This window comes from Megalops cyprinoides, chromosome 8 (assembly GCF_013368585.1).
Source record: "Megalops cyprinoides isolate fMegCyp1 chromosome 8, fMegCyp1.pri, whole genome shotgun sequence".
NCBI lineage: Eukaryota > Metazoa > Chordata > Actinopteri > Elopiformes > Megalopidae > Megalops > Megalops cyprinoides.
Genome location: NC_050590.1, coordinates 17948839 through 17969019, shown reverse-complemented (window position 1 = coordinate 17969019; position 20181 = coordinate 17948839). Strand labels below are relative to the sequence as shown.

Sequence of the window (20181 nt, the reverse complement as noted above, 5' to 3'; positions counted from 1 at the left end):
TAATTCTTACTGTTACACACCTTTATTTTAAAAAGGGCATACATGTCCGACTGTAGGAGATATTTAAGATTTCTTGCCTTTTCCAGTTATTCATTGCTTTTTGAGTTTCACAAAGTTTGCAATGTCACCTCTGTTAATTTCACAAAACTACTGCGAGAAACAATTTTCCATTAGCAGTAAGTTCAGAGAGGAAAACACCATGTCCGTATAGTTTAGTACTAAGTGGCCACTCACTGAAGTATGTGTTCATCTGCTCAACTACAAGAATTACCAATACGAACAGCTTTTTCAAAGAAGAAATAAACCGTAACATTGGAATTATGATCAGGCACATATTTATATTTTACAGCAATGCTCTCTAATTCTATTACAAACTAATCCCTGTCAGTTTTGCCCATATAATAATTTCCTGGGAATACCTAATGGAGTTCTTTCATGTGGTGTGTGACATGATAAATGCAATGAAAAAGATGGAATCCTTCCAAAGCTTCCACAGAAGTGAGGTAGAAAGTGGTGTCTGGTCTGTCTTCTGGGAGTTCTCTGTATTCTCTTTGCAGTGTTAATCTTGCAGTGTTGCATTCCACAATGTTAAATGCTCAATGCTGAGAATTCAGTGTTACTGGGGAAGCAATGCAAGGATGACTGACCCTGAGTGAAGGAGATCCCTCAGCTACACAGCCATATGCTAAGGAAGAGCACTGACTGATGGCTTTTACAGAGACACTGCGGGTAGCTTTACAGTTTGCGACCCAGCCACAAGAGTCAATATCCTACAAATGATACTGACTGGAGCGCGGGGGGGTCAGGGAGGTCTCGGATCTGGTAACCAGGCGGCTGGCCAGGCAAAAACCACCAGCTTCCTCCTCGCCATGGGTAAACTCAAGGGAAATCCCCCGCCTTCAGAGGGAGGACATTTAACCAGTACATTGCTCAAAGCCAGGTGAAGACACATGCTAAGTAAAGGAGTTTATGCCAGACACCCCACATCTTAATACCGCTGTGTACTGTGAAGGATTTTCCTTGATGTTCATTCATTTATGTCCATGGGCCAAATCAGTATCATCATTTCTAAAGAAAAACAACTCCTTAGGACACTTGGTCTCTCCATAGACACCTTTACAAGGGTTCTGCCAGCTTTTGTCTGTTGTTTGAATAGGCAAGTACAAAATTAACAAAAGGGGCTAACAGTGCTCAGAGGTATGGATAGGTCATCACAGCAATCCCAGCTCTAAAGGCTAAGCTGGGACAAAGGGCTCACAACTCCAAGTCAACAAATCATCTTTTATTTCATTTCTTACCCAGACAATATTCATTCTGCTGTAAGTTATAGCCTTTATCCCTCTAACTAAAATAACAGGGAATTTTAAAAACATGCTTAACCAGCAAGTTGCATCTACCAGGCTGATATTCATTATTTGTTTTTGTTTAATAAACTGTCACTGTGGTACACATTGTGAAATGCTATATTATTTCAAAGGGTGGTTTGCCTATTGGAAAAAGTAAAAAATCTGTTAATATGTTGTTACCAATGGGATGAAATAGACTTAATATAAACTTCAGATAAAGTAAGATATTGCTTCTCCCCTTTGTTCTTTGTTCAGAAAGATGAAAATGGAGGTAACAGGAAGTAACAACAGCCCGTATTCAGATATAAAACATCTGTGTTCTCCTACCTGAGATTACAACAGCATTTACCACTAACCCACCATGAATAATTGCCATTGATTCCATTTTATTGCTAATTATTACAAGTGATGTGCAGCACTATTGTTTCATCGATTTCATGACTTTTTTTAGGAAATCATTGTCTTTGGCAACAAAATACAGAACTGCATAAAATAATTGTCTCCATATATAGAAAAAAGAAAAAGAAACCAAGACTACAAAAACTTCATTGATTTGATTTGATGGAAATTATTATCAATGGAAACCATTCTCAGAGTACTCTAAAGTGTTGTTGCACTTCAGTAGTCCTGTTTTTGAACTGGGCTGTCTGAGTTCGTCCCTATGTAAGCATAGGGGAGAGCAATGTGCATGGTGCTCAGTTTCTACTGAGTGTCTGAATCAAGTACAGGATAGAAAAACAACTGTGTGCTTCTTTAGGAGGGAGAGAATTAGTTGTCCAATACTATCATTAGCACTGCATTCTTGAAAATTATGACAAGTACATGCTTCCACTACTGAAAAAATACTTGATTGGAAAAATACTTTTTGAAAAATACTACAAATATGCATAACAAGGTGTTAAGTGTTGTAATATGCTGACAAAAATGGCCACCCTTCTTTGTACTTTTGACCTAATGCGTTTTTCTCCATATTCGTACCATGGTTGACTGTAGCCCACTACTCTACATTTATAAGGCGTGCTGTTAAGTTGGTCTGTCTGCCACCAGGTCAGGCAGAAATCATGGTCATGGGAACCATCAGCAGAAGAAATGAACTGAGGGACATGCAGATAATGTCAATAAGCTCAAAACCACTGTACTCACTGTGACGGAGTGCTGTCACCACGGTTAAGTATGTGCTCTGACTGCCATACCAACGAGCCTGGCTCTTTGGCGTCGTGGTCAAAGTTGCATGGTTGGTACCCTGTAGACCGGGTTCAAGGCCAGGCGGGGTGACTGCTCTCGCCCTTTGCTACAAATGGTGTCAGAAGTGGGATGGCTGGCTGCAAGGCCATCGGAGGCGTGCCCGGTGTGTGAGTCGTATGAGGGACCCCCAGGTTGACAGCGTATCTATTACTTATCACCACATTCTATATATTTATACATATTGTTATATACAAATAATTGTTGCTGTCACTTTGATGGACACAGTGACCTTTTGAAAACACGTCTCATCAGGGTTTTAATTTGCTCTTGGAGGAGCTCCTCTCTACACACCAACTGCTGTGGAACCCACTACAGTGACTCTGGGAATGGCCCTGGCCTGGGTTATGGGAGCAAACCTTTTGAAGATGAAGAAAGTAAAAAGAAATTTTACTGTTACAGCCATAAATTATAATAACAATGTAACAAATATTTGAAGGATGTAACAAATGTTTAAAGCATGTATTTGCACGTGCGCGCACACACACACACACACACACACATGCACACACACATACACACACACAAACACACACACACACATACACACATATATGTTATATATGTTACATATGGATTCATCTTATTTTGCTGTAATTTTTCTCTTAAGAAATTGCTTGTCAAGACTGAAAAGCAAAAAAATTCTCTTAAAAGCATTTAAAATAATCTTATATTCTAAGTACTTTCTTAAGAGCAAATCATTATTGCAGAGACGGAGTGAAAATCAATGCCTGCTTGTGCCCTGCCTGGGATTACAAACAGCTGTTTAATCTGACCAGCTAAAGGACAGGGAGGGACACAGCGCTGGATTTCACTTTAATACATTAGAAAGTCTGCCATGGCCATACACCATCTGTGACCATCTGTACTCCTATTGTGCTGAAGGACAGGAAGACCTGTACTGAGCACGATAGAGAGAAAGAGAGCAAGAGAGATATTAATGCCAGCTGTGGCCTGTTCTCGGGGCTGGCCCAGGACGGCTCCTGCATAGGCCCAATACTTATCCTTGTGCTTGACATCCATCCTGGGGAGAAATGTCCATTACAGTCTACAGCTGTGCACAATGTTCATCAAGGAGATAGTCTAATATGTTATAGAAGTAGGAATATGGAAAACCAAAATCGGATTCCATCCTGAACAAGACAAAAAGCAAAATACTCTGATTGCCCTGTCTCTGCCAGTGCCCTTTTCATTTCCTTTTAGCAACAGGATCATCAATAAACATACAGATTTACAGGAAATGATACTGCATGTGGATGAGGTAAGTCACAGAGACAAAGAATGCCTGAAAAAGTTTGTAAAGGATATGGGGGAAACTGATGATTTATTGCAGAGTACACAACTTTCTTGAGATTGTCTTTTACAGGGTAATTTCAATAAAAATGTTTACTGAGGAAACTGTTCAATCTCTCATTTCTTCAAACAGTTAAAGTTATCCTTTGTGTGATGAACAAAATTGACAATAATCCACCACAAGTATGTTCTCCAGTTTGTACTTTGGCTAGTGTTTCTGATGTCTTTCTACTTTTGAAGACATAGGCTTTAACCAAAGCCCCAAATACAGAGGGAAATGTCATGTAATAACAAGCCATCAAACCATCAGACGTTTGTAAGCATTTGTTCTGTCTTCAGAAAGCCTGTGCAGTGTGTTCACACAGCCACTCATCTGCACAGACAATCCATACAGAAATACTCTACACACCCAGACACAATGAGACCCCCAAGAGAGCATGTGACACAGGCTTTCTCTCTTCTATTCCCCATCCCTGACACTCCCTCTTGTCTCCAGATGGGCTCTTATGCTGTGCCGTGATAACTCCCCTCTCTTTTTCTCTCTCTCCCTGTGTAATTCCCCCAGTCTCCAGGAATGCTGTTGTTTTTAATATCTCCCAGCTGCTCTGGCTTCGTGCCCGCCCGCCTGCCTGTCCACATCTGCTCTCCATCAGCCCGTGATGGAGTCCACACAAACACAGCCCTCGCTTCAAAACACGGGGATTAGTGCTCTCTGCCTCGGCTCCGGGACCTGTGAACCCACCCACACAAATTTCCCATCCACCTCTTCTACCCTCTGCAAATCCTCCGCCCATCAAGCCTTCACTTCAGCCCCATACCTGAACCTGTGCATGGAGGGTGCAAACATTGATCAGAGCAGCTAACAAGGATCTGTCCTCACTGACTGGCTCTGCCCTTTGTTCCTTCATTCGAGCCTGTGACATCAGCAGAAAATCACCTCTTTCTTATGAGCTGCATGTCCACATGCAGGTAGACTTCATCCAGAAAAAAACCCACAACATATTCAAATCATGTAAAATTATGCCCAGTGTCAGAAATCAATATATCTGTTAACAGTAAAAAGAACTGAAATAGCTAACAAACACCATTTGAGAATTTTATTTCTGATAAAATAAAGTATCAGCACTGGCATTACTGCTTTCTTTCTTGTTAAGGGCTGAAAAACACTCTGCTGAAAAAACTCACTCAGCCCCTGGGTAAGAGAAATCCACCAACTTCGGCCATAAAATAGGCCTCGGATCCCCTTCAGCTGCTAAAACAGCAGAATGTTTATATTTACTAATGACAGGGTGGGAAAGGGGTCAGGACAATCCAGAGGGAAGTAAGTTACACAGCCTCCCCATCCATTTCTTACCAAGGAATCCCTGAGATATTATACACGGATCTTTGGTCCAACAAATATGTTAAGCAAGTATGACATGTCTTTTTAAATGAAAGCTGAAAGCTGAACAAACCCAAGAGGTGACCTCGGCTGAGAATCAGAGGAGTGTTAATACTATGAGAATGACTGCTTGCTATGGGACTTGTGAGACTTCTGAGGCTTGTGAGATCCTACACAATAGCATACCAGGCAAGCTGGGGTAGGATATAGCGTTCATCATGTTCCATATCAGAGGTATACAAAAAGTCAGACAGACAGACAGGTAGACCTAAGACCTAAGAGTCCCTCTGTGACATACATTCAGAGGTCTGATGGTTTCTGTTGAACACAGCAGAAGAGCAGGCGACAGGGCTAACGTGGTTATCATGGACTCAGATGGGAGTTCCTCTGCCAGCCATGCATGAGGCTGTCCTGCTTGTGCAGACTGTGGAGACAGCTGTCTGACACACTGCCAGGGAGCCAGCAAACACCACACAACCAAAACAGAGAACAATACAGAGTGCACAAACCGTGCATTATCCACCTCCCTCTGGGATGTTCTCTTTCAGGCCATAAAAAGACTGCAATGATGGTCAGATGAACCAGAGTAAATGTCTTATTTTTTTATGATGTTTTCTTGCTTTTCCACAACATGGACATTGCAGCATCTTCCCCAGTCACATTTCACACAGGGTTCATTGCTGCTGCCTTATGTAAGAAGTTTGCTGGCTGAAGAGTAAAAACACTCAGCTACAACATGCTGCTTCCCGATGATGAAAAGGAACTGCGGAGACTGATTCCCCTGCAGCATGCTTGTGAAATACATCTTTTATTTTTTCAAGACTTTTCTGTTTTGGAAGTGTCCCTGTTATTGATATTATTGGAATGAAGTACAGTAATCACCAGTCTGTAGTGCCAATCTGCTCTTTCTTACAAGGGCGTTAGCAGTTAAGTGATTATGTTTGATATACCATGACTTAAAAGAGCAGGGAATACTTCCTTTTCAGTTTCCCCCAATGAGAGCTAATGAAATCCAGATGTTTTGTAGGGCTGATCCTCTTTGTGGTTCCTCCTCTTTCTTTTTCTCCCTCTCTCCTTCCCCTTCTCTCCCCAGTCTCCAACCCCAAGCCATTCCTAAATAAAGGAAAGTATTTGTGACATTCTGCCATGGTGTGCTGTGCCAAGAACAACTCCTCGCTCTGGCCCATCTGGAGTGTGTTAGGACTGTACCGGGCACACTAACATGGCTGGGACACAGAAGCGAGTGTATAGCTGCTAAAGGGGATCTGACAAAAACACATATGCACATTCACACATACACATACACCAATGAGGGCACACAACAGCTAGGCACATGTAAACACAGATGCCTGTTGATTAAACCATCATACAAATCCTGATGTGAGTGAAGGATCATTCCTCACGGAGATGAATGCTGTTTTTTGGTGGTGAAGGGGTGGGAGTGGGCAAAGCTTGAGCAAAAAAAAAAAAAAGCCACAGTGCCAAAGTTACCTCATTTAAGTTGTATATCAGAGTGTATGGTCATGTAGTCAAATATGTTCCATTCTCATGGCAGTGCATTTTGTTTTCTCGTTGAGGTTTTGCGTTGTGCTCTTGTTCCTGATACCACTTGTCTTTCTACCATTGTTGTTAAGACCATTCCACAAGGGAGCACAGCATGGAGCTCCTGCCACTCTCCTGTAAAGAGCTCACACCTGAACATCAATAACTGTCATCTCTGCCACCTGGGGCCCGCCAAAGCCGTGGGCACAGAGCCGTCACTGGCACATCTGCCATTGCTGGGGGGGGGACATGGAGCAGAACAGAGAAGAAAAACACAAAAATGCTGAGAGCTGGAGGGAAGGGAAAGCTTTTCCTGACTCCCCTGTGTGATTCCATGATCAACTCCTGCTAGGAGATGCAGACACATTCCTGCCAGCTGGGAGATTCACCTTGAGGTATAAAAAAATTATTTTCTTTGAACAGGCAAGTTAAGAAAAAAAAATGTCCTTAGTTTAAATGAAGTTATAAGTCAAGGCTACAAAATACATGACTTCATGTACTTTATGTCTTGTTAGAGTTTGGGATATTATTCCTTTGAAAAATACCTCTGTTTTGGTTCTACGCAATAATGCCAGCCTTGATTTACCTAAACATCCAGTCTATGTAAAAACAGAGCCAAAAATTACCCTTGATCAGAATCTGTTTATGCAGTGCTCCTACACAAATAAGCTTGACTATCAAAACACCTGCAGCTCCACTGAACACCAATTAGCTCATCAAGCTTTTAATTACTCTGTTAATTGCATACAGGCAGTGTGAAGGGCGGCCAGGGAATAAGGAGTAGGGCCCTTCAGAGGACCCGCCTTGACAATCCTGACAAACAAAGAGGAGCGCATGCCAACAACAACACTGTTCAAGCGGCTGGAAGAAAACAGCCTGGCTGCATCACCGCCCACTGTCTGCCACTTTATTTCCTGACATCATATCCGGTAGCACGTCGCCATTACCTTTCTTTCTGACTGCCACAGCAAGGGAAGTAAGAGCCTGTTTACATCTGAATAAGGTTAGCTTTATCACAGGAAGGCTGAGTGGGTGTGGGAATATTCCATACATGAATGTGCATGTAAGTCATTGTCCCTAAGGGAAAGTTTCAAATGTCTACAGTCATGTCTGCCTGAAAATGTTGAAGATAAACAGTTCCTTATCTGGATGCAATCTAAAATACATGAGAAACATTCTATTTATTTTCACCGGGCTTGACTTCACTTTGTTTTACTGCCATGAAAGTTACATCAGATGCCCCCCCCCCCCCCCATTCTCCTCCCTTTATCATCTCCCAGTTGTCCCCCCCCCACTCTCTGTGACTCTCACTCCTCGTTCAGCAGTCTAGGAGCTGCCGGAGTGTTTGGATGAAGAGGCGTATCCAGGAAACAGTGGCATAGCCTGACTTCCTGTGTGACAGGTGTGTGCTGGGGTCTGACAGCTGCTGTCTCTGAGGCGTGCACTCTGGCCAGGCCAGCTGCAGCCTAGCACTCCTTCTGTTTGCTCTCTTCCTGACGTCACCCTTGCTTGTTGATGTATGCTGCACAAAAAGGCACTGAGTGCAACCTGTTTGCTGCTCCTACCCAAAGAAAAAACTTGGTCCATCCTGTGTGTCTAAACTCCAGTGCAGACAGAGTCTGCCTCCAACAAATTAACAAAAGCTACCCCTTCTCTCTGTTTGCATCTGATCTGCTTTTCTAGAGGATTTTTAAGGGCCACACCATCATTGCACAGTCCACAACTGTGTCATTTTTTCCTGTAATTGTTCACAGCCAGTTGGACACATTTTGCCAGATAACTAGTTCTGAGCTATATAATCTTTCCTGATATTTGTAACAGCAGCTCTCCCTACATGGCCGAGTCATGTGATTCCTATTCTTCATTCCCTCATTCTTTCCCCACAGGTAGCGTTCTCTTCTCTATGCCCTGAAAGTGGAGTCATGTGACAAGTTAAACAGAAGCTTGACAGGTTCCCCCCACTGAGCTCCATTTAGTCACAAGTCAGAAACAGAAGCTAAAAAAATAAATAATACAAACCCCTGTGGGATATCAAAATGACGCATGAAAGCTACTACCAATAGCACCACTATTTTTTAAAGCAGTTTTGCTGAGAGAGGTATGATTAACCATAATTGTTCCTAATGACAGGCTAATTAAACTGACCCTATAACCCACGACACTGATAGAGTAGACTGACGGACATTAAAATCGCAATGGTTAGGTTTTTAGCTCTGTCTCTCTGTTGTGGCTGCCTGGATGTTATTTCGTGGCTTGCCATTTCTATCCTTGTCTTCCAGTTCAGTGACCTAATCTCTGCCTCTTTCCCTCAAGCACAGTCTTTTGTAGATCCTGTCTTTACATGTCTTCGTTGATTCGCCCCTCCTTAAAAAATGTCTCACTCATCTTGCACCCTCCCTCACATTATTAATATTCTTATACAAAATAACACAAACTCTGTTGTAGGCTTCTGTGTGCTTCAGTGTCTTTACCCTCATATTTGTATCCTGCCACAGCAAACAGAAGGATGTCAGCCTGCTTGCTTATGTGGCTTATTCATTTACTCTCAGCAATGTTTGATAGAATGAACTGTAAAGAAGAAGTTTCACTTTCTTTGGTATGCTGAAAAAACACCATTGTAATCTCTTTAGTTTATATTATCCTGTATCCTGTATAACACATTAATGCAAAGTAACTGTCCTATATGTGAATTTTAAGAACGGTGCTGTACCTTCTCAAAGGAGAGGGCAGTGTGGTACTGAGCCATAGATTGTCTATGTGACTAAAAACGTTGCTTGGATGAACCCCATTTAAATGATGAACCAGTCTGTTGCAGTGCTTCTGTTTCCAGGAGATAAGGAGCTTTTAATTTCTCCAGTATGTGTAAGGGCTGTCTTCACATTCAGCCATGCAGTTCTGGACTCTGCCCAGAGCCTTTTACATGACTTTAAACTCATTGTGAAGAAGATGCTTAATAACTTTAACTTCATCTCACAACGTTGGAGTCCCTCTCTTTGATAACCAGCTAGCCACGGAGCACAAATCTGAGTAGGCTGCTTCCTCCGGCATCAAGGCGGAAACACGGAGAACCTCATTATATTAATGTGGGAAGCAATGATACGAACCTCCCTCCCAATTTATTAAACCCAGCACCAGCAGGGATTAATCCAGCTATGTATCTGATCCTCAGATTTTTGGAATTTTGGGAAGACACTTGCTCTACAGTACCTTACTCGCCTTTTCTTCCAGCTATTATGGCATGAAAATTGCTAATGGCCAATATTTTAATAAAATCAGCTGATATGACGGTTTTGTACAATTTCCACTGATAACAAGTGTTTGCTACATACAAATAAATGCCTTTTCAGTGATCATTTCTTGGATTGTGTATAAGATTTAAAGGCTACAAGTTAGAAAGAGAGAAAGAAATAAAAGTGTGAATATGTTGAGGGAATATGTACCTGAGAGACAGTATCAGGGAGAGTGTGTGGGTGTGTGTGGTTCTGTGCTGAGTAAATTCTCGGCTCTCACACTGCAGAGTCAATGTGTTTCCCATCTGGCCAGATGTTGTAAAGCTGGATGGTGTTTCTGCGAGCTGACATTCTCAGTCTCCCCCAAGAACCGAGCATGTCACAGTAATGTCAAACACATGTGGAGGAAACACAAGCTCAATACCTGTTTTAAAACAGCAGCTTTTCCCACTGTGTGGAGGGACAAACAGGGCAAAAACCCATAGTGATCAACCACTCATCTGCATTTGAACCCACATTTTTTCATAGGTACCCTTACACAGAGCTTGAGTTGCCAGGCCATGCAAAATTGCTATCCCCTGTGGGAAGCACTAGCATGACATCTATTAATCCATGCATATGACCCTGTGTGTCCACTTGGACTTTGCATCTGATTAAAAACCAACTAAAGTGTTCAACTAAATCTTTGTTGATATGTAAAATATGCTTATACATTTTCAAGGATTTAGTTGAACACATTACCTGTTTTCAGGAGACAAAACTGTGAGACTCTCATGTGCTTATCAAATCACCATCCGCACCACATGTATACAGTCTCTCTGACTGTCTCAAAAGGTGTTTTTGACTATACTGTTCCCCTATGTTTCTCTCTCCCTCTCTCACTCTTGCTCACACACAAACTCCACTGTTCCCTCAGATTGTGGATTTTTCTGCTTCTGGAGTTTGCCTTTCCAGCCTGGCTTTTCAGTTGCTCCCACACAAACAAAAAGGCCTTTGATTTTCATTCAGCTGCTCCAAAAACTCATTTTCTGTCTGAAATTAATTTCCTCACACCAGGATTTAAATGGTACTTGAGTGCCTTTGCTAATGTTCAAATAATCCATGCGGCCAGACTCCTGCAGATCTTATTAAGACACAAACAAATAAATAAAACTGTGGGAAACTTCCAGTACGTTGCAGTAAACACTGTGCAGCCCTTGCAAACTGGCTTGGGCTGAGTCCCATTCATGTAATTGCACAATGGTTTTAGTGTATTAAGAATTAGCTTCATTGGGTAAGCTGCCAGAAGCTTACAGGTTTGCATTCCAGGACAGTGAAACACTCAGTAAGACTTGTGTTCTAGATACATTCAGCTCACACTGGAGATTCACTGCTGTATGCTTATGCAGAGGTGGTTCATCAAGCCTTGCATTTGTGACATGGGCAAATCTCCTCTTTCCCCCTTCACTTCCCGTTACACCACATTCATTTCTACTCTCTTCAACTTTGAAAAATGCTGACATTCTCAGATGCACATATGTGTCAAAGTTTACTGTTTACTGTAGTAGTGGGTGTTGTTATTAGTCATCAAATAAAGTACCTCTGGTCACTGTACCATGCCACTGTTTTTCTGGCATTTCACTCAATGCTCTACTGAGTTACATTTTATGGGTATACCCTGTTGTTATAATGAAATATACTTTTGTATTACAGTATGTCCCACAACATTGTACTGAAGTGTTACACAGTGTTACTGCTCTTAATACTGTACTATTGCTGCAGTGGTATTACTATTGATCTACACACATGCATATTTTAATGTGGCATAATAATTACAATTTTTTCAAATTCAACTTCATTCCCACAAACAAACCTGGTGAGCCCATCATGTGGTTACACTAAGAATACATCATTGCATAATTACAATCATTATGTCCATTATGAATTCAACTAAGGGACATGGATCATGTACCTGAAAAAGAGATTTTCCCTGTCAGTCCAGTGCTCTTTCCAAAGCTAATGCTCTCACAACATTTCTGTAATGCTAGGCTGACATCATAGCCATTTTGAGAAGACTTCAAACTTTAAACCTGTTCTTTCCTATCATAGGCTGGAGGGTAGTGGTATCTCTTTGCCTTATTCAAATGAATGCTTATAGAAAGACTCCATTGCCTCATAGTAATTTCCTTCCATTGCAGTCCATTTTTGGCAGAGCCTGTGTTTTTAAAGCACGCGGTATGCTCGGTCTAGATGTTAAACAGGAGACAGCTCTATAAACCAGAGGTACCAGAGGAACCAGAGTTATAAAGACAAATTGAATAAACACTTGCGTTGGATAACGAATGGGTTTCTTTCAAGAGCGGTACTTAATGATGAAGTGGGGACATCTGCCTTGAAAAGAAAAAGACATTGATGGTGATGCAGTGTAAAGCTAAAAGAGTATACCGCAATTTCACCTTTGGACCTCCCATCCATTGTGCTGGCTATTATCAGCTCTTCAATTATTCAACTGATCTTTACTTGGGCAAATAAATAATTAATTAATGTCCTGCAGAGAAAATGGTCTGTTTTATTGCTGCAATTGTGGAAAAATCTATTGCTGATATTTCAAGTGGAATATGCTCTAGGCAACTTCTTAAGAGTCCATTACTTTTGTCCTCACACATTACTGAACCACTGTTGTTAACGGTCTAACAACCTGATCTCATGTAACATTTAGCACTTTTAATTCCTTGGCAATAATACCCTGTACAGTTCTGTACTCAGTTGTTACCCTAACTGGCACAGACAGGCCACATGTTGAGCATTCTGGCCATTAAAGTGAGAAGCACTGTTTTATGAATTGAATATCTGGTACAAATAACCTACGGCAGAGCTCAATTATTACACTTCTGGAAAGTGAAGTGATGCATAGCTTCCACCTGTATACAGAGGTCAGTGGAGGTGGAGTCTTTGGTATCTGCTTCAACAGATACAAGAGGAGAATGTTCAGAAGGTCTGTTATTTGACGGTGGTATGGCCAGTTTCCAAATCTGTACTGCCTGGTCCATGTCTTCTGCTTGTCTGTGGGGTGTCACATTTGTGGGGATTGGTGTGCTCCTCACTTTGTCTTTTTCTCATCCAACACCTCAAGTAGGCTAAGACTACTTTTATCTCCCCTAATTTGTTTTCTCCATATTTTATTACATGCACAATCCTTATTTTTGAATAAGAATAACTGTTTTTTCACTAGTGTGGCCACACACTAGACAGCAGTAAGGTTTTGTCAGGTGAGCAAATGCGAATCCAAGCATGACATTGACACCACTGAGCTGCTGTCTCCGGAGCCACCCTCACCTTTACAACTGTTACCCTCTAATCCCCAGTGCCGCTACATCTGCTTTATGCTGAAAGCGGTGCAGAGAGCAGACAGCCATTGATCGATATGAGAGATATGTGTATGGAGGTGTGTTTATCAGTGTGGATTCAGAAACACGCCATAAAAGAGCACAACTGTACTCAAGGCAGTTAGTGTATTTTTACAGTTTAAACGAAACGCAACTGCAGTGTTGTCATTTGACGCTGGCTACGGGCGAGAACGTACCATCTGCCATCATAGTGTTAAATGGAACTGGTACAGTATCAGTTATATGTGTTTAAAGTTAAAAGAGTGAGCCGACGTCGAAAAATAAGTTAACGTAATACTGGTCTACAAACCAAATACGATCAAACAAAGTTTGTTTATATACAATACACCTAAAACATATAAACTGAATTTATCATAAATTATATTGAATTCACAGTAAATTGGCATACAACTCTTCACAGCGGAAGTTCAAGGACATGATACTTAATGACAAATAAATCACTGACAATGCGACTGCGCTTCCCCTTACTTTGTAATATTTTCAGCACTTTGAATTAGGATCACATACGAAACGGAACACTTTATAAAAGCGTTAAAAGGACAGGTGCGATAGGCTCTCCGTGTCAACAGACATAAATTACAGGGCTACATATTACTTTTATAAGTCTCAGCGCTATGAAATACAACTCGCAATTGTTAACAATTTACAACACCAAATCAAAAAACACATCTGTGTTCAAATGAATTAAGGCTGTTAGTGCAGTGGAAATAATACATGTTGTAGAGCTAGCCTATTTAAATATTAATCGTGAACAAGCTCCCTTTAAAATAGCTGACAAAGCCAAAAAGTTGACAGAGAGGAGAATCTGTGTGGTCCACGCAACAAAGCGCTGCCTTGACGACACATGTGAATAGACAATGAAACAGACTTGTTTCTCTGGGAATGACCACTGTTCCTTATTTCAGAGAGAACCTGAGAGAACACTATTCTGAAACTGTAGTAATAAATGTCCGAATCAGCCATCAGGTTTATAATAGCTATGTCTGAGGGGGTATATGACTTTTGTCGAATGTATACGACAAAGATCACATGCACATAAACTAGATACTTACAATCATACGTTTTGAAAAATAAAGTATATTACTGAAATGAGCATGCAACATCTGCATTTATTATTTATATCACAAGTTTAGATAAGTTATTGAGGATCCCTTAAAAGTAGTATGCAATCGAATTACAAATATATGGTAAACTAAAGTAATCGCTGTAGCCATGGGAAATACACACCTGATTACTGTTTAAGGATTAACACAACCTGTTCAATGCTAACACTTTCCCACACACACACACACTTACTAACAACTTCAGACAAAAGTATACATATACTGTACTTACTTTTTAGAGGGTCGAGGTCAAGATGAGGTAATTGCAACAACGATAATCCACATCAAAATTACGAAATGTCAGTTGTAACGCACCAACCCTCAATATTTGGAAAAGAGAGAAAGAGTAAATCCTCCAGAGTTATGGAATATCATTTAAATGTGTTGTTTCTGCTTTGTCTAGAGAATATCTGGAAAAATCCTTCAACCGGTGGAACCGCGTGGACAATAAAATTTTGAAAAAATATGGATGTTTATATATGTTCGACTCCTTTGGATTTAAAGCAGTGTTGACTTTTCGGTTGAATAAAATTATGAGGTAATTCGCGTTCCAGCTATTAGGCTCAATCTATAGTTTTGTCTTGCACAGCTAGAACTCAAAGATGGGGTCCATTAGATTAGAATGCATGAGTCTTTGGTTTACCTTCGCTTCTTGATATTAAAAACAAGACTTCAGCAACTGTTGTTTTAAAGAATCAAAACATTTCTTCCTTTGATTTGGTCGTTCCCCTTCCTCTAAATTTCATTTTTTTTCTTTATGCCGCATTTCTCTTTGCTATATTCCAGCCTTGAACGACCCAAGAAAAGGATGGAAAAGTTAAGATCGTAATTTTGAAAAATAAAAAAGAATTACGGGGTTGCGCACTTAATTTGAGCACAGTGCATACAAGTCACTTGAACATCAACGTTAAATGTGTTACTAATTGTTAAAGAATCCACGGCAGAAAATCCTTGATCGATCCGTGGTGCCTCTTCAAGGTATAAAGATGCAGTAGATTTTGGCATCAATCCTCCACCAGTCCCAGTTCAGCCCCTCTGTATTAGGGAACTAAAATCTACAAAATCTGTCTTGAGACAGACTCAAAAATATGAAGTCCCGTCAATGATTACTTTAAAAAACCTGGGTGAATTGTTGGGTCAGTTCTGCATGCGGCTACGTTTCGTAGATTGCTTGTGCCGACCAATCCTCCAACTGTTAGGCAACAAGGATAGCTCATTCCACTTTAACAGTCGGCTTTAGCTGCTGTACGTAGATCCAGTCATTAAACAGTGGCGGTTAAACGTGTGTTTGCAATTAGCTTGAGCTGTTGCATTTATGCTTAGTCTTGTTTGTTCTCATTTCGGGTGTTTGGTTATTTTAGGAAGCCAACGGTGCTGCGCTCCTGGCTCTCGTGTGTAGTCTAGTGCTCTATACGCTCTCTCCTCTGCAGCCTTCTGTCTGCGTTTAAATCACCATCTGGAGCGGAGCTGCGCACTCCGGCGCTCCTAACCCCCCCCTCTCTCTCTCTCTCTCTCGCTCTCTCTCTCTCTTTCTCTCTCTCTCTTTTTGACAGCTCAGGCACATGAGTTGACAGCCTCCCTTGTGCTCGATTCCTCTATAATACTGGCAACTAACTCACTACTGCCAGGCTCCACCTCTAGCTAGCCTCTGCGTCTCTCAAGTCAGTCTAGCTGACGCGCGCGCACACACATGACTTTCGGTGTAACAACACCGTCCGATTTCATCCCATGTATGCTAGGTTATTATATGACATTTCCCTAATAACTCTGTATCTATATGTTCACAGTTCCCGGGGTCACAGGACAATAACATAATAGACGGAATGACACTATTGTTTTGTAAATGGTATAAGTACAGTAATTTGATGATTAATTCATTTTGTGTGGATTTCTTTGTCTTCAGCTTTACTGCCAGTGAAAATAGTATGACTAGAGTACTGCCAGTATGATCCGAGGAATAATTTATCAAAGATGTAAACACATCGATTGCGTAAGCGACACAATGGATCATGCCTTTTATGTAGTTACTACATTTTATATATCGATATTTTCTTCTCAGACCTGGTGTTATTTAGATGCAAGAGTAGAGGAGATTCTGTAGAGAACACAGTGTCACTTACACCAAACCTGCCAGAAAAGGTCGTGAAGGTACAATTGCACTCACTTCACGTTTTTGTGTATCTGTGTTTGCTCTTCCTAATGTCTACCCGTGGGGGCCGCTGTTTCCTCGCAGCGATGGTAAAGCCCAGCTGGCCGACCGCGACTTCAAGATGTCAATACAGTGTACACGATGTCCACAGGGACTTATATGCATAGATCGATTGAGAACGCTTATGATTGGCGTAATGCATATATGGATATACATTTTGATTATTGCTATACAAACCACTGACTATTCTTTAACTATTATAGTTACTATATATTTAGTATAACACGAATAATTCCAATTACAAAGAAGCACATCATTGATAGAATCAACTATTCATTTAGTTTGGTCTGTGTCTTTGTGTGAAGAATTGTTAATCCACTTTACATTAATTGATAAACCAGTTGTCTGGATGGGAACAATATTTTTCTGAATATCAAAATACATACTATATTAGCCATGACATTATATACAAATTTGTTATATAAATAACAAATAATTTAGTTATAAATGACAAATGTCATCATTTTTTTTCTTTTACATTAGTGGCTTAAACTTTTCAATTCCATTTAGTAATCATGATTCCAATAAATAAATAAATAAATAAATAAATAAATATTCATCTTTGAATAAGATGTGTATGCATGTCCAAATGAGGGAAATTCTTAATTATAATCAAGGTAATGCAAGATTCCTTCCATTTATGACTTACTAGTAGACACATAGGTTTGTCTCAGAAGCAGAAATGAGACTTGGAACACAGAAAACAGAACTTTTCAAGTTCAGGTAAAACTGAATCTGGTGTGCATTTCCATGACCTTGGGTGAGTACATACAGTTTCTTAGCACAGTTACTGTATTCATTAATAATACAACAGTGCTTTAAATATGAGCAAATGTGACAAGTTGACTGCTTCTTACATTAACTAGTTTCTATCTAATTTTAACTGTTTAATGATCACCTTTCCCCCACAATGTACGTGCAACTTATAATCAAATAAGGGAAAGAGAGGTAACACTGTATAATTTTGTCTTGGAGCAGATGAGCTTTTGTATTCTAAATTGAGTCTCACATCTTTGTTCCATTTGTAGACATGGTAAGAAGTGGGGCCAGAGATATAACAAAGTTCATAATGCCCATAGAAACCTCAGTCAATGTAAATACAGCCAAAGCTGTCCTGTCCTGTACTTAGATCATTCTGACGTGTCCTCTTAGAATATGTCAGAAATTTCAGCTTTAATAAGTAGGTAATAAACTTACCCCAATATTTTCACTGTGAATAATAATCTTAGCCCAATGACAGAATTTTTATGCATTGAATGGGTGTAGGGATAAAACTGGGTGAGCTGATCCTGGATTGGTGGTTGGAGGTAGAGACCTGGAATCTTTCCTGTGAGCAATACTGAGAGGGTATGCTGAGCCAGAGTTCAGTCATGGGATTTGGCTAGGGGAAAAGTGACTAACTCCCCCTGCCGACTCCATGAATGCAAAGCCGAGGAGGAGAGAGGGAGAGAAAAAGGATTATCCCTCAGGAACCGTAAAGATTAATCATACATGACATGAGTTATAATTCATAGTTCTTCTACGCTCTGAGATTTACAGTTAAGACATGCTGGTGAAGTCTCTAGCAGAGGGTATAGTATTTGAAATGTAATTGGGATGTGTCTGTAATGTATTGGGATTTTAAAATAAGACACCATTGTGTCATGTGGGACTTGTGAAGATTCTGTTTGTTAGGAATATCACTGCTGGCTGGACAGCATGTTCCTGTGAATGGGTTGTAATTGGAGACAGAGCACAGCCGTTCAATAAAGCACCTTTGACCCTAGGCATCCCTCATTGCTTCAGTCATCAAGGGTATTGCAGAGACACTATGTAGGCAACTGAGATTCACTTGTTACAGAGATGGATTATGTAGTGGCGCTTGGGCCTATAGGATGTTTATGATGCTGCCCCATGGGGAACTATTACTTTCCTTGTCTTGTACTTGGAAGCCTCACAAAGGTCAAAGTAGGTAGTCTAGACACTGACATTACATTACATTCTACTTGGCAGACAATCCTATCTAGAGTGACATATCTTATACCTTTTTTGCATGTTATATCCATTTATAAAACTGTACATAGACAGTTCTCAGATGACCGAGTGGTTAAGGTGTTGTGTATTAATGATCCAACGGGCTCAATGGGTTTTGAACCCCACTTCCAGTAATGTGTAACAATTGGCAGGAGCAGGAGATATTAAGGAGCAAGGATCATGCTGGTTTCTTTTTGTTGGAAGCAGTGTGGTTTTGTGGTAAGGAGCAGGACTCGTACCAGAAAGGTTGCTGCTTCAATTCCCAGCCGAGAAACTGCAGTTATATCCTTGTGCAAGGTACTTAACCCACAATTGCCTCAGTAAAAACTCCTGTTGTACCAATGAATAAAATTGTACCCTACTATGTAAGTCAAACAACTATATATTTACTGAGGCAGTTCAGGTAAAGTGCCTTGCCCAAGGTTATAACAACAGTGCCCCACCTGGGAATCAAACTGGCACTATTTGGTGTACAAGCTCTGCTCCTTAACACTATGCCACGCTGCTGTACTGCGCCTGTGCTCACTACACCATGCCACAGTAAGTGGAGTAGCAGCCCACACCTACACGCAGGACCCAGCACTGACACTGATGTGGAGTGGATTTGGAGAGAATGGACGCCTAAATGTCAGCTAGGGGAAGTGATCAGAGTAGAGTCCTGTCACTGTGGTGGAAATTTGATTGACTGCACACTCTTCTCCCACGTGAGCCAGATTAGCAGCGGATGGCTTGCCAGTTCTTAATGTGAAAGCTTCTCATTCTTTGCCTAATTTGTGCTTTTGTTGTTGGATTTACTGTCCAAGAGCACAAACCACACACTGACCATTAAACCGATTAACATAGTCCCACCGCTGGAATTATCCATGTTCACACATTGTTCCCATTCTTATATGACAGCAGCCTTCAGGCACAAATTGCCTCTGACTGCAACACTGCAGATAGGCAAGCAATAGAGCTTTTTGAAAGAAGTAGTATGATGTGGCGTTTTGTCAATCTGATGGTTTTTGTGTTAAATGGAGATGTGCTGACCAGACTGGTAAATGCTGTGCACAATGTCTGTTTGGTAAATTAAACTTGCACCATTGACTCAAGGCGACACTTAACATGAGGGCCTGTAGCACTTCCTCAGCTCACACATTGCAAATCCTTTCCGATTGCACCAGACACAAGCTTGTGTGTTCAAAAGAGATAAGGTTTTGCTGGCTGAAAGAACTGTGTACCCATTGTGCTTTGGTGCTTGCATCCACATTCAGTATTGCCTATATTGAGCTGCAATTCAAAGCTCTAGAATAAATTGCAGTTATTTTTAGCGAGCAACATAAGGAAATGTCTTTCTAATGAGAAATGCTTCATGTAAGAACAGGGTGGAAATTATGGAGTGGTTAAAACAGTGCTTCCTCTTCCATGGAATAGCAGGCGTTGGCTGCCATTGTGAA

The 20181-nt window shown here is 40.9% G+C and overlaps 1 protein-coding gene across 2 annotated transcripts in view; it reads right to left on the bottom strand.

Annotated features, from left to right (window-relative positions):
• Positions 1–20181, bottom strand: part of LOC118781713 (protein CBFA2T3-like) — a 39354-nt gene that overhangs the window by 15473 nt on the left and 3700 nt on the right. Inside the window, exon 1 of one of the 2 annotated variants that reach the window (XM_036534717.1) lies at positions 14756–16080. The exons of the other annotated variant lie outside the window; for it this stretch is intronic. The gene's annotated coding sequence lies outside the window, so the exon portion shown is untranslated. Of the gene's footprint in view, positions 1–14755; positions 16081–20181 lie in introns of those variants that run through there. 2 annotated transcript variants of the gene reach the window in all.